A 14,256-nucleotide genomic window follows, 5' to 3' on the forward strand; every position below is an offset into this window, starting at 1 on the left:
ACACGAGCGAGTTTTCTGTGCGGGTGCAATGCGTGACGTGAACACATAGCACCTGCACTGAATCCGGACCCATTCATTGCAATAGGTTTGTGTACATAAGCGTTTTTTTCTTCACGCATCAGTTCTGCATTGCGTGAAAAACGCAGCATGTTCTGTATTCTGCGTTTTTCACACAGCCCTGGCCCCATAGGCCCCTTTCACATGGGCGAGTTTTCCGCATGGGTGCAATGCGTGAGGTGAACGCATTGCACCCGCACTGAATCCGGACCCATTCTCTTCAATGGGGGCTGTGAAGATGAGCGGTGATTTTCATGCATGGTTGCTAGGAGATGATGGGGATGAGTAACCCCGGACCCCATTAAAGTGTGTTCACTGTATTATTTCCCCTTATAACATGGTTTATAAGGGGAAATAATAGCATTCTTAATACAGAATGCATAGTAAAATGTGCATTGAGGGGTTAAAAATTAAAAATAATTACTCACCTCATTCACTTGTTCGCACAGCCGGCATCGTCTTCTTTCTTCTTCTTTCAGGACCTGCAAATGGACCTTTGATGACATAATCGCGCTCACCAAGTGGTGACGTCAGCGCAAGATATTTATTCAGCAGGACCTGCGCTGACATCACCGCGCTCCCCACGATAAAAAACTAAAGGTTTATAAACAACATTTCTTAGAAACCATCATTGAAAAACGCATTGCATCAGCACTTGCTTCCGGATGCGATGCGTTTTTCACTGAAGCCCCATTCACTTCTATGGGGCCAGGGCTGCGTGAAAAACGTAGAATATAGAACATGCTGCGTTTTTCACGAAACGCAGAACTGATACGTGAAAAAAAACGCTCATGTACACAGACCTATAGAAATGAATGGGTCAGGATTCAGTGCGGGTGCTATGCGTTCACATCGCTCATTGCACCCTCGCTCGTATGAAAGGGGCCATAGAAGTGAATGGAGCTTCAGTAAAAAACACATTGCACCCGCGCGTAAAAAACTGAACGCAATTGCAGACAAAACTGACTGAACTTGATTGCAAAATGGTGCGAGTTTCACTGAACGCACCCTGAGCCAATCAGTTCGTAAACCCGCACCCGTGTGACATGTGCACCTCTCATGTTAGGAGTCCTCAGTGGTCCAGTACCGATGGCGCCTGTGTAGACGACCACGTAATATTCCTCGGTTGTGGGAAGAAAAGTGGAGGCTCAAGAAGATTTATTTGTTTATTTTTATTTCAGAAAAATTCTGCAAAACCCCTCATTATCCAGCGAGAAGATGGAGAACGCAGCCGTCCACAGGGGAAGGCACCTGTGTTCTCCATGCGTCCGGTTATTAGTATTATGAGGGATTATGTGGGAATCGGATGCGGAGGAAAAGAGAGAACACAAAGACCGCTCTGATGCCGAGCACCTCCGTCTAATCTCCTGTCCCCGTCTCAGGTCTAATCTCTCCGCCGGCTTGGGAAAGTTTCGAGCTCAGACTCTTCAGCGCCTGGTGGAGCGGCGGGGGAGTCTGTGTAAGCTGGTTAAATGCAGAACTCGGTATATAAAAGGTTATCTGTTTAATTGTTAGACCGGACGATGCTGCAGAATTTCCTCCGATTTCATCTTCATGAGGCTTGTACGATTTCTGCACCAGGGTACGTTCACAAGTAGCAGATCCTCTGCAGATTTGTATCCATGTTAATCTAGGTGGGGACTGCAAGAGCAGTAAAACGTTTCATTTTTTAATTTTATTTATCAGGAGCGGTGACAATGAATTTGTATTCTGCGCCTTAAGTGCACTTGAGGTGGAGCTTCACTGAAAAGGGCTCTCTGTTCTCTCCATAGAGCTGCTTCAGAGCCCCTCGTCTCTGCTATGGCGGTCTCCTGGTTGGATACTACAGCTGTCACTCTGAGCAGAGGGAAGGGGCTGTAAAGCGGCTCATTGCAGAGCACAGAGTGCCCCTCCCAGTGAAGCTTCGCCTCCTGGGCACTTGCAGGAGCAAAAACTAGCAGAATAAAAGTTAATTTTCACAATGCTCCTGATGATAAAAGCTCCACAAAAGGTATGCTTGTCCTGCTCTCCCAAGTCCCTGTCTAGTGCTGTCAGCAGTTTAGCATGGTCAAAACTGCTGCCGGACTCCCTTTAAGAAACCTCATCCACATGACGTGAACGTCTAATCCATTGCCTATCTCCACCGTGGATTTCTTCCTTTGCAATGCAGCAAAGCTTCACCAGAATTAAGGCCCCTTTCACACGAGCGTGACGGATTAGGTCCAGATGCGTTCAGGGTGCGTTCAGTGAAGCTCGCACCATTTTGCAGGCAAGTTCAGTCAGTTTTGTCTGCGATTGCGTTCAGTTGTTTAGTTTTTTTTCGCGCGTTCAATGCGTTTTTCACGCGCGTGATAAAAAACAGAAGGTTTACAAACAACATCTCCTAGCAACCATCAGTGAAAAAAGCATTGCATCCGCACTTGCTTGCGAATGCAATGCGTTTTTCACTGAAGCCCCATTCACTTCTATGGGGCCAGGGCTGCGTGAAAAACGCAGAATATAGAACGTGCTGCGTTTTTCACGCAACGCAGAACTGATGCGTGAAAAAAAAAACGCTCATGTCCACAGACCCATTGAAATGAATGGGTCAGGATTCAGTGCGGGTGCTATGCGTTCACGTCACGCATTGAACCCGCGCGGAAAACTCGCTCGTGTGAAAGGGACCTAAGAGTTTGCTGCTGAGATGTAGTGCAGATTTTGCAGCAAAAATGCAGCAAATTTTGAGAAGAAATTTCGCTTCTCTTCAGAGTATTCTGGGAGTTGTCATTTTCCAGCAGCTGGTGTAACACTGTCAGGGGACCCCCGCACTAAAGAGGTCCTGCCCGTGCTCCTCACTTGTATGTTTCAGTAAAAACCTGTAATACGCAATGTTAAAGCACCTTCTCTTCAAATCCTGCATTATGCTCCTCTGTTATTTCTCCTGGAAATATATGAATAAACCGGCGTGCAGCTACACAATATGATACTGGCGTTGGTATATTAATACGGACATGTCAGGAGGGATTACAGGTCCATTTTAAAGAAGCACTCCGGCAGACAGACAGTTTTTGGCTTCTGCTGGTCCCTCCCTGCCGAGTCACAACGGCCTGACCGCGGTCTGGATTGGTAGCATGCATTAATAGGCTCTGTCACCGTAGCAAGTGACACCGCTGGATCTCCTCACAAGCGTGGGGATTGAGTCGTGTCACCCACTGCAGAAATGTATGTTGCTGGACTTGCTGGCAAGCTGACAGGGCATCCCACACTTTTCATGATACACAAGGTCTGGCAAAAATGTCGGGCGCTGCTATCAATACAAGGGTTTACGCAGTTTTCCCCTATATGGAAAAATCCGCACCTGCCTGAATTATTCCATTTAGATGGCTTCTCTGGGAGCGCAAAGGAGCGAGGTATTTATGTCAGCTACAGAGTGCTGATGTCTTTAAGTCCTTTGATCAGTTAAGAAATGAATTTGGTCTCCCGCACACGGCCTTTTATCAATTTCTGCAACTACGGCATGCCTTTCAGACACAGGCTAAATCCTTATCGTTGAAATGTACTATGGTCCCGTTGTTTCAGCAACTTCTTACAAACAGCTCCTCGGGCGGTCTGATATCATCTACTTACAGGAACTTGTATGTGAAATCACTGAAACAAGACGTTTTAGCAGTTAAATCTAAATGGGAAAATGAGGTCGGGCCGATTTCAGAAGAGCAATGGAAGTCGTTTTTAGCGCTCACTCCGCAATTGTCAGTTTGTGAGGGGCAACGTATGTCCCAGCTGTTTCTACTACACCGGGTGTAGTATGCAGGATAGGTGTTCGGGCAGGTGCGGATTGTCCTAGATGCGGCATAAGTCCTGCATCCTTGTTACACGCGTTCTGGGATTGTACGGAGCTCCGGAGCTTCTGGACCGCGGTTCTGGCCTCTATAAAAGAGGCATATAATATTACGGTTACACCTGGGCCAAGAGCATGTGTGGTCGGGATATTGGACATCAAAAACCGCCATCATCATCGTCTGGGTAGGGAGAGACGGTCTTTTGTTTATAAACCGGAAGAGGTAGGAAACTTGGTTTGTACAATGGATATTGTGTAACATTATTACTTGATCTCATGTACGTCTTCCGCTATGCTGGATGCTACATATTGTATTCATGGAATTAATTCTATGACTGATCATGTAATGCTTTGGTAATACCTTTATTGGCTGTTGCATGTATATTGTGCAGACTATTTTCTTTCTCTGTATTTTTGCAATTTACAAAATTTTTTATAAAAATTATCCGATTTAAAAAAGAAATGTACGTTGCTAGGCAACTGTTAAAACGTTTGGATACTGCCTAGCAACCACAGCATTTACAAAAATGATTGATTATTGGCAGTGTTTCCTTTCTATGTGGCCACGGCGTGGACTTCGGCACATGTGCCAGATACATGACTTTGGATGGCAGCAGTTAAATCTCTGCGCACAACTCTCTGACCGGAAATAGGGGGCCTTGGTTGTGGCAAGGATTGCCAAACCCTATTGGTCGAGCTCCGGTAACTTTCCCTGGAAAATGGCAGCTGCATTTTCTAAGGACAAGGCCTTTAATTCTTCCCCCCGTTGTCTTGTCTCCTGTGGGCAGGAAGCGATTAGATTGGGGACGTGACAATAGACCGCGCCACTATTCATGACTGCATCTTCATTTACAATTGTATAAGCACAGAGACAATGCGAAGCAGCAAAGCATGCTGGGAACGACTCTTGTCCACGCGTGCTGCCGGCCTATGCCCCTATAGGACTGTTCCTGGGAGGTTTTCACATAAGGACTGTGTAGTTATAGCTTATTAAGAGCAGCGAATCAAATATTCTAAAAATACTGTAAACAAAAGTGGACAGGACCGGGTGACCATCTGATGTGTCCTCTTAAAGGGAGTCTGTCACCTTCAAAATCTGTTTCAAAGTAAGCATACTATTTGGTACTCCGGACTTCCCCTTATGTCAGTGCTGCCCAGTCTGAAATTCCAGGGACTGGGAATCCTCCAAGACGAGGAGGGACTGGGCGGTGCTACTGGTGGAGAATTTTGCACCAGAGTGGCCCCGCACCAGAGTGGCCCTGCAAACCTTATTTACATAAAAATAAACAGCATCTCTCATAATTAGAGGCCCGGATTGGTTATGTTTCTGGGAAACCTATCCTACATGGGGGTGTGCTTACCTTTTGGAATATACAGATTCCTTTTAAAGGGGTCGCACATGTTTTGGGGGTTTACATCACGTGACCATTTAACATGATGCAAGGGGAGCAGGTGACTGGTGCGGCCAGCGATTGGCTGCAGCGGCATCAAACTGGAGGTTTACATCCAGACAGCGCTGGAGCAGGGACCAGGTAAGTATTCTCCCCTTCGCAGGTCTGCCCTGGAAAGAGGAGCTCCTGATTGTCTATTTTTCTTTTTCTTCCCGACAGATGATTTTTGGGGCGAGAAGGAGTGGTCATGTAGAATTCAACCTCCAATGCTTTAGTTCTCCCTGTATATGGCCGGACCCCAGAGCTGACTGTCCGCTGCTTACTCCCCACTGAAACACGTACACGTCATGCTGCCAATAAGGGGGGTTATGGTTCCTTCTCCCTGTCTTGCCGTAGCAGACATTTTCTGCGAAATGGGTACCAAATAACTTATTTAAATTAGGACCAGCATTAAATACCCCTTTAAATTGAGTCAGCATTTGTCACAAGAGGTTCAAAGTCTATTCCATTGCCTTGAACAACAAACCACATTGTTCCGGTAAGTGCTGATTAACAGGTCAGGGTTAACGAGTCTCCAGCCTGCAAATTATACTCTTAAAGGGGCCGCGCCACGGGTAAATGTTATTTTAATATCATTCAGTATGTAATTTACTATCATTTAAACAAAATAAGAGATTGTGAGATATTCTCTTAAAGGTTTTTTTTGAGATCTTCTTACTGATCTATCCTCTGGATAGGCCATCGGTATCTGATGGGTGGGGGTCCGACACCCGGGACCCCCGCCAATCAGCTCTCTGAGAAGGACCAGCACTTGCAGCAGTGTCATGTCCTTCTCGCTGCTTTCCCTAGGCTGGTGATGTATGTCACGTTCCTCGGTCACGTGGCCTAGAAGCAGCTCAGCCCCTTAGAAGTGAATGGGTCTGAGCTGCAATACCAAGCAGGGCAGCCATACAATGTATGGCGCTGTGCATGGCGAGCACGGAGAAGGCCGTGGAGCTCACAGGAGCGCCAGTGCCTTCTCAAACAGCCGTGTATCGGACCCCCACCGATCAGACACTGCTGACCTATCCATGTCCTATCTTTTGCTGTATCTTGCAGATCACCGACCCAAGTCAGTCGGTCCGCAATACGGGCACGGAGCCCTTACGTTGGTGTGAAAGAGCCCTTAGGGGTATGTCGGTCTCTGAGCTTTGATCCTTTGGTTTTCCTGGAGTTGAGCAGGACTGCATGCAGGACTTTTTTTTTTCTGTCTAAAACGATGGATCTCTGACGGAAATGGCTCAAACGGATGCCAAACGTGCGCAATGAGAATTCATATATTTTTTTTTTTAACAGGATCTGTTTTTCTTTATTTTTCTGTTCTTCTTTGTAGGCCTTCGCAGGAGAAGTGGTTTACCAATCCCCCCCCCCCGCACACGTACATAACCGCTTTAATTTGCAGATCAGTAATTAACTCGGACATCGAGTGTGTCTTGACCTCGGTACATGAAGGCTCTTCTCTGTGCTGCATATTGGCAGATAGCGTGGCCTCCTGGGAAGTGTTGTACTGTGTGTGACTGCTGCAGCCAATCACATCACCATTGAGGCTGGGAAGGGCCCCCCGAGACCATCGCTGCTGGAGCGGCAGGGGCTGTATCCTATGGATCTGTGTTAGATGTTGATTACTGAAAAACCTTTTTAGGGCTTGAGCATGAGCCCTAAGGCCTCATGCACGCGACCGTTCCGATTTTTGCGGTCCGCAATTTGCGGAACGGAACGGGCGTCGGCAATATAAGGCTCCATTCACACGTCTGCAATTTCGTTCCACATTTTGCGGAACGGAATTGCGGACCCATTCATTTCTATGGGGCAGCACATGGGGTCCGCACTTCCGTTCCGCAAAAAAAATAGAACATGTCCTATTCTTGTCCGCAATTGCGTACAAGAACAGGCATATTCTATTAGTGCCGGCAATGTGCGGTCCGCAAAATGCGGAACGCACATTGCCGCTGTCCGTGTTTTGTGTTACTGGGGCCTAAATGCCTATTCTTGTCCGCAAAGCGCGGACAAGAATAGGACATGTTATATTTTTTTAGCGGGACCGCGGAACGGAGCCAAGGATTCGGACAGCACACAGAGTGCTGTCCGCATCTTTTGCGGCCCTATTGAAGTGAATGGGTCCGCATCCGAGCCGCCAAAACGGCGGCTCGGATGCGGACCCAAACAGCGGTCGTGTGCATGAGGCCTATAGCTGTGTCTCCAGACAGGGAGTCAGGATCCAGTATGTAGACTTTTTCAGATCCTTTATTTCTCCCAGTGATAAGTGGCACCAGAAGTGTCTGGCGTCCGCTTATGCACATTTTTGAAATACCAGGCACTATCGTTTGGCTGCCCTCTGTGTAGTGGCCGGCTTTATCCTAGTGGTATCACTGAGAAGCCATTCCTAGGATCCAAGTTTTCTTTGCCTTCAAGCCATCCATTCACTTTCTAATGACTAAATAATCCGACTGCATTTATCCCGGTGTCTGTACTGTCAATAGACCCCCCCCCCCCCCCAATAGTAAACCTAAAATAATTGCACTGAGGGGGAGGGGAGACGTCCCGGCCACAGCAACCTATGAATGCTCCTGCTGCACCCGTTCCTTAAATTTATAAGGATTCCCTCCAGCCTTGGCTGCATTTCTAGGGATGATCTAATGTCTGTAATTATCATGATCTCGCCCTGTGCTGATGCTATCACTATAATTACACATGAAGACCTATTCTAATTGCACGTTTGATTTTAAGTGAAAGCTAACATTTTCTTAATCATGGATCCTTTAGATCCCCCTAAAGGCTCATGCACACGAACGTATTTTCTTTCCGTGTCCGTTTAGTTTTTTTTGCGGACCGTATGCGGAACCATTCATTTCAATGGGTCCGCAGAAAAACTTAAGTTACTCCGTGTGCATTCCGTGTCCGTACTTCCGTTCCACAAAAAAATAGAACATGTCCTATTATTGTCCGCATTACGGACAAGGATAGTACTGTTCTATTAGGGGCCAGCTGTTCCGTCCCGCAAAATGCACAACGCACACGGACGTCATCCATATATTTTGCGAAATGCAAAATACATACGGTCTTGTGCATGAGCCCTAATGCAGTGGTTCCCTATATTCCACGGCAGAGCTGTAGCCAGCGTCTCCTTTACCTGGGAAGGGGGGGGGGAGGGGGGGATTTGCTGTCCTAGCCCTGTATCATAATGGCCTGGTCAAGGTAGTGTGGTTTGTTAGTGCACCGCCCATCCCCTGGGTACCTATGTTGTGCGCCCAGATCTTGGCACCATTTTTCAACATACTGCTTTGCAAACATTTTTTTAATTGTTCCAATGAATTTAAAATGAAAAAATAGACAGTTGTGAAATTAAAGGGGGTCTCCAGAACTACAGAAAGATGGCTGATTTCTCCCCAAAATAGCACCACATGTGTCCATAGGTTGTGTGTGCTATTGCAGCTCGGCTCTATTTAAGTGATTGGGGCTGAGTTGTAATACCGCACACAACCTGTGAACAGGTGTGGTGCTGTTTTTGAAGAAAGCAGCCATCTTTTTGTAGTCCTGGAGAACCCCTTTAATATTTATTTAAAAAACTGCTGTTATGTTACATAGTGACATAGTTTGTAAGGCTGAAAAAAGCCCTCCGTCCATCTAGTTCAGCCTGTTATCCTGCATGTTGATCCAGAAGAAGGCAAGGTGAGGTAGAAGCCACCTCCTCAGGCAGAGAGTTCCATAGTCTCACTGCTCTTACCGTAAAGAATCCTCTTCTATGTCTGTGTACAAACCTTCTTTCCTTTAGACACAGAGGATGTCCCCTCGTCACAGTCCTGGGGATAAATAGATGATGGGAGAGATCTCTGTACTGACCCCTGATATATTTATACATAGTAATTAGATCTCCCCTCAGTCGTCATTTTTTCTAAATTGAATGAACTTAATTTTGATAATCTTTCTGGGTATTGTTCCTACAGCTCCTATGCAAACCTATGTGTCTCCATGGTAATGGACAAGCTAACCGCCGGTGGTCTGATCCTGCGACCATGCTCTCTTCCATTTGCCCCGTTTCTTCCTGTCACAAGTCTGTATTAGCAGAACACAAGGGACAGATAAAAGGAGCATGACTGCAGGATCAGACTGCACAGGGTTTGTTTGTTGTCAGATCTCTAGGAGTCCCAGCAGTCAGCAGTCAGCAGGGACGGACTGGCCATAAGACCCTACAGGGAAACTTCCCGGGGGGCTGCCCAAACCCTCCTCATGGCTGCCAGCCATGTGCTGCACTGTGGTATGTGGTTCTGCTGGGACAGTATATTGTGCTGCACTGTGGTATCTGGCTCTGCTGAGGCAGTATATTGTGCTACACTGTGGTATTTGGTTCTGCTGAGGCAGTATATTGTGCTGTACTGTGTGGTATCTGGCTCGGCTGAGGCAGTATATTGTGCTACACTGTGGTATTTGGTTCTGCTGAGGCGGTATATTGTGCTACACTGTGGTATTTGGTTCTGCTGAGGCGGTATATTGTGCTACACTGTGGTATTTGGTTCTGCTGAGGCGGTATATTGTGCTACACTGTGGTATTTGGTTCTGCTGAGGCAGTATATTGTGCTACACTGTGGTATTTGGTTCTGCTGAGGCGGTATATTGTGCTGCACTGTAGTATTTCTGCTGGGGCAGTATATTACCACCTACTTTGGCTGTTCCTGCCTACATATGTTGGCCCTACCTTCTGTCAATTTGGACCCACCTACAACATAGGGCCACTTTTAGTTTTTTTTCCAGGGCCAATTTAAGTTTCCACTCCGCCCCTGGTGGTCAGACCCTGAGCGATTCCAAAAATGGAGGGTCCCGGAGTTCCTTTCTCTGAATGAAGCCATCCACAGCACCACCATCAGTCCCATAGAAGTGAACGGAGCAGGTGACCGACGTGCACACTACGGCTCCATTCAGAGAAGGGACTCCGGGACCCTCCTTTCTCTGAATCTTAGGGGTTCTGACATTCCTGTGGATAGGTGATAAGTACTTTTCGTAGGATAACCTGAAAACTGTTTAAAATAACCCTTTATGTGACATCACTGTGAAGCACACCGCCGCTGCGTTCTGGTGACATCATGCATATGGACAGTAGGTCAAGGTTATGTACTGTATATATATTAACAGGAGCCTTGGCCTCCAGAGTCCTAGAGTGGACGACCCCTTCAAAAATAATGTGCTTGGTCCAGAAAGCCTCCGAAAAAGAACTTGACCTGAGTGCACGCGGCAGCTTCGAGGAAGGACAATGATGTCCAGTATGGGACTGGTAGAGGGGAAAGTGAAGAGCAGCTGTCCGCGGGATGAATAACTCTCCAGCGTCTCGCTGTCCGGGGAGCGAGTTCAGTTGATGAATCAGTGTCCCCTCTGGTCACAGGGGTGGTTAGTGAACCTGGTGGGGGGGTGTTTACTTTGTTAATGGCCATGTGGTGAAACCAGGATTGTGTGTCCTGGGGCGATGGCATTTCAAGCCTCTCCCTTTTCAGTGTTGCCTTCAAAAGCTCATTACAAAAACGCTCATTCTCACACCATGATCCCCCAAGCAGGAGTCTTGCATTTTACTAAATTTTCAGTCCATAAGTGCCCAGACGCACGTGGTGGATCTAACTTTATTAGGTGCTGCGAAATAAGTACGTTTGCTCAACGAATAGTGTATCGCACGCCCGACCGCCAGAAAAATATGCAGCAACAAATAATAAAGAGATAATAATAGAATCCGGATGACGCTGCTGAAATCTGGACGTTTATTTAGTCCAATAAAATAACAGTTCAGTGCATGATAAAAGGGCCAAAAATGGAAGCGTTTCGCTAATTTCCATGCATGTAATACAATGAAAGCAAGTGAATTTTAAAACCAAGGAGATCAACGGGAGCAAACTGGAAATAACATAGTTACAAGAAAAAACTAATTATATATATATATATATATATATATATATATATATATATATATGCAATTCAATAATATAAATGTTGTTATAAATACAGCAAGTCCATTCAAGCTTGTAGAATGAGTATTTAAAGGCTATGTACACCTTTGGAGGCAATTTTTCTTTGATTACATTTTACTCATTTTTGGATAAAAATCACATTTTCAATTGGCCTTTATTCAAAATATTGAGCTGTTCTGTCACAAAGAGTTAACTGTTTTTCTAGCTGTGTGACTGGTACTTTTACTTTGTGCAGGGTCATCTAATAAACCTTATCTCTAAACTACTAAGAGGTCATAAACACTTACTGAAGCCACAATCTTATCAGTAAGATAAGAACTGAGTTACAATGAGCCTTTATAATGTCATAGAGCAGAGATAAGGAACCGTCGGCTTCCCAGATGACGGAAAAGAGAGAAAATCCAGAGGCTGCTAGTAGAGCTTCTCAGCTCTGTACAGAAAAAGGGGCTCCATATTTTTAATAAAGACCAGTTAAAAAAGTTATTTTTAGCTCAAAATTAGTACAATGTGCAATAATTAAAAGAAATTGCCCCCAAAGGTATCCATAGTCTTTAAATTAAGTATCCAAACTGCTTCTTTAAAGAAGCTGTTGCCAATTCCTTCCACCGGAAGGTCTGTTTAACCTTTCAGTGTTACTGGTTCACTGGCTTTTATTGCATTATATGCTATGTTTAAGCACAGGCACGTGTGAAACGCGTCAATTTTATTGTTATTTTTAATGGACTAAAAAAACTTCAAGATTTTAGTAGCTTGATCCGGATTCTATTACTATTTCTTTATTATGGGTTGGTCTATTAATTTTTATTTCATAGTCTTTTATTACATAGTTACATAGTTAATACATTTGAAAAAAGACATACACTCACCTAAAGAATTATTAGGAACACCATACTAATTCGGTGTTGGACCCCCTTTTGCCTTCAGAACTGCCTTAATTCTACGTGGCATTGATTCCACAAGGTGCTGATAGCATTCTTTAGAAATGTTGGCCCATATTGATAGGATAGCATCTTGCAGTTGATGGAGATTTGAGGGATGCACATCCAGGGCACGAAGCTCCCGTTCCACCACATCCCAAAGATGCTCTATTGGGTTGAGATCTGGTGACTGTGGGGCCATTTTAGTACAGTGAACTCATTGTCATGTTCAAGAAACCAATTTGAAATGATTGGAGCTTTGTGACATGGTGCATTATCCTGCTGGAAGTAGCCATCAGAGGATGGATACATGTTCTCATTCTGTTTACGCCAAATTCGGACTCTACCATTTGAATGTCTCAACAGAATTCGAGACTCATCAGACCAGGCAACATTTTTCCAGTCTTCAACAGTCCAATTTTGGTGAGCTCGTGCAAATTGTAGCCTCTTTTTCCTATTTGTAGTGGAGATGAGTGGTACCCGGTGGGGTCTTCTGCTGTTGTAGCCCATCCGCCTCAAGGTTGTGCGTGTTGTGGCTTCACAAATGCTTTGCTGCAGACCTCGGTTGTAACGAGTGGTTATTTCAGTCAACGTTGCTCTTCTATCAGCTTGAATCAGTCGGCCCATTCTCCTCTGACCTCTAGCATCCACAAGGCATTTTCGCCCACAGGACGGCCGCATACTGGATGTTTTCACCTTTTCACACCATTCTTTGTAAACCCTAGAAATGGTTGTGCGTGAAAATCCCAATAACTGATCAGATTGTGAAATACTCAGACCGGCCCGTCTGGCACCAACAACCATGCCACGCTCAAAATTGCTTAAATCACCTTTCTTTCCCATTCTGACATTCAGTTTGGAGTTCAGGAGATTGTCTTGACCAGGAGCACCCCCCTAAATGCATTGAAGCAACTGCCATGTGATTGGTTGACTAGATAATTGCATTAATGAGAAATAGAACAGGTGTTCCTAATAATTCTTTAGGTGAGTGTATATGTCCATCAAGTTCAACAAAGGGAGTACGGTTTTATTTTGTGCATGTGTTTTCGTGTATGTGTAGTATTCTCTAGCATGATCTGTTCCCCCAAGAGGTCCTAAAAGGTTTCTGGAGGACATTCTCACCGATAGAGCTGATCGGCTACGACCCAGCAAACGAAACTCTACCTTGACAGGGGCCACAGGAAATGCTTGGGGCCCAAGGGATCAGGGGTTCCTCTGCTGACCACAACATGGTTGTCTGAACAAAATACAACTAAAGAGGTAGACATACCGCATGTGCAGCCGGTTGAGCTGCATGAGGGGCCCAGGGGGAAGAGGGGCCCTTTCCAGCTGTAGAGCAGTGCCAAAAGTGCACTGATAATGTAAGAGTGGGTCCTAGTGGTACGGTGGGGGTGGAGCTTAGCAATGTAGCAGGGGCCCCCAGACATGCCAAATCCGCCCTGGAAAAGTGTAAACTTGGTGATCGAAGAAATTTAATCAAAATCTGCCACAAGCAAAGGCACTCTTAAAGGAGTTGTCCACTTTCAAGAGGAAATCGGACGACTCGGGGGGATTGACCTATAATAAAGGATAGATCCCGCACCGCCACTCTGGTTCTCCTGGCCAGGCTCTGTTTTCAAAGCTGCAGCAGTGATGTCACGTCGTCAACATGTGATCACTGCAGCCAACCACTGGCCTCTTCAGTGCACCACTGAGTCCAGGGATTGGCTGCAGTGGTCACGTGTTATTAACGTGATATCCTCTCTGCAGCTGGGAGAACCGGAGCGGCGTCGCGGGTTCTGTCTGGTAAGTAATCCTCTGTTCTTTATTACAAGGTGATCTCCTGAGTTAACCCTTTAACATATGTGTTGGGCGCCTTCCTGATGCAAGCAGCAAAAATAAGCACGTTCTCTTTATGGTTTAATTATAGAAATGTCTTCATTACATAAAAATAGAAAGTGACTCAAGCATTTTAGTTGTCGCCTTTGGCAAAGTGACCAAATGGATGGATAAGTGTGATTCACCTTGTGTGAGATGGACAGCGGCTCCCTAAGCTATATAATATATATATATATATATATATAATGGTGGATCGGTATGGGGGAGGGTGGATCCGTCATCAGTATATT

General features: G+C 45.7%; 1 protein-coding gene across 3 annotated transcripts in view; it reads left to right on the forward strand.

Moving 5' to 3' along the window:
• The window catches only part of LARGE2 (LARGE xylosyl- and glucuronyltransferase 2), a 60,816-nt gene that overhangs the window by 9,731 nt on the left and 36,829 nt on the right, over positions 1–14,256 (forward strand). Inside the window, exon 2 of one of the 3 annotated variants that reach the window (XM_040409137.1) lies at positions 1,239–1,516. The exons of the other annotated variants lie outside the window; for them this stretch is intronic. The gene's annotated coding sequence lies outside the window, so the exon portion shown is untranslated. The remainder of the gene's footprint in view (positions 1–1,238; positions 1,517–14,256) is intronic. 3 annotated transcript variants of the gene reach the window in all.

The sequence above is a fragment of the Bufo bufo genome, chromosome 10 (assembly GCF_905171765.1).
Source record: "Bufo bufo chromosome 10, aBufBuf1.1, whole genome shotgun sequence".
Lineage (NCBI taxonomy): Eukaryota > Metazoa > Chordata > Amphibia > Anura > Bufonidae > Bufo > Bufo bufo.